Consider the following 1,388-nt stretch of genomic DNA (forward strand, 5'->3'; position numbering starts at 1 on the left):
CCGGAAAGCAAAGATGAAGAAGGAGTAATAAAGATAAAATATTCAAACACGGAACATGTATTGTGAATAAAACCACAAATGAAAAGTAAGATATTAAAAATCACATAAAAATGAAGACAAAGTCATAAAGATAAAATGACGAAATGCCAAAAGAGCGCAGATGTTTGGAAGAGAATAAAACCAAAGATAAAAGTAGAAATAAAATAAATAAAAGTAGGATATTAAAAGGAAAACTGTCCAGAAAATAACTACTAGTAAAACAGCTTAAAATATATAAATAAACAGAAAGATAAATACATCTAATTCAATTAAAAGCCAGACTAAAAAGGGACGATTTTAGCTGACGACTCAGATATCAAGTGTAGAAGCTAAACTCCGTAAAATAAATCCACATCACACATGGTTGATTCTGTGGCGTTGGATTTGTCTCCAGGAGTATCCAGGAAGTCAGACGGCTGGGTGGGGCTGGGCTGCTGCGAGCTGGCCATCTCAGCCGAGTGTCGCAGGGAATGCAGACAGGTGAGAGACTGTCCTGCTTTGTTTGTGAGAACGACAGAACCACCTCTGCCGTCTTTACCTGCTTTGATCTCACTTCTTCTCTCTTATAGGCCTCGTCCAAAAATGACATAACAAAAGTTTGCAAGAAAATCACAGAGGTAAGTGCGAGAGTCTCTGTCAGTTTCAGTTACAGTTCCTGTCAACTGTATTTAACATCTGTCACTCTTTAAAAAGTGAATGTATAGACCCAAGTTGTCTTCTTCTTATATAACCAGATAAAAACCAATAACCAGATATATCACCAGCACTATTCCTAATACCTGCACGTCTACTACACCTTTTACTGCTGCTGCTTTATCTGGAAAATAACTGCTGAAAACAACATACATTGGAAAAATAATAATAAGATTGGTGAAGGAGAAATCCACCATTCTTCTATAAGACAACTTTTGAAATGTTAATCTTGATGAAGAGATGGAGCAGGGATTCCTGAGTGGGGGTGGCAACCAAAGTCGGTCCCAAGACGGTTAAAGGAATGAGAAAGATAAAACACACACACACACACACACACACACACACATATTTCTGCTGCACAAAATTATGTTGATATCGTCTCTGTGAGCAACACAAATAAACAGCTGTATCTCTGTTCTTCTCCTGAACACTGATGTTAAATAGTGATCGAGCTGAGCAGCACAGGTCGGTGTCGTCACACTCTCTCTCTTCTCCTTCCAGAACTCTCTCTACAGCTGCATCACCAAAAATGAAAGTAAGTAGTTTCTCACATCCACAAGATGAAGAGAGAAGAAGCAGCAGATGAAAACACTGATCTCATCTCATCCTGCAGCCAATAAACAAACAAACCTCTCGCTGTGTGTGGACCTATACAT

General features: G+C 38.6%; 1 long non-coding RNA gene across 1 annotated transcript; it reads left to right on the plus strand.

Moving 5' to 3' along the window:
- Positions 1-428: 428 nt before the first annotated feature.
- LOC111650713 (uncharacterized) lies at positions 429-1,373 on the plus strand. The gene is made up of 3 exons (XR_002760441.2): positions 429-519; positions 609-656; positions 1,234-1,373. It is a non-coding gene; the product is annotated as an uncharacterized LOC111650713 (long non-coding RNA).
- Positions 1,374-1,388: the final 15 nt, after the last annotated feature.

This window comes from Seriola lalandi, unplaced genomic scaffold (genome assembly GCF_002814215.2).
Source record: "Seriola lalandi dorsalis isolate HSWRI2012SDOR001 ecotype SW California unplaced genomic scaffold, Sedor1 jcf7180002052732, whole genome shotgun sequence".
In the NCBI taxonomy this organism is placed as follows: Eukaryota; Metazoa; Chordata; class Actinopteri; order Carangiformes; family Carangidae; genus Seriola; species Seriola lalandi.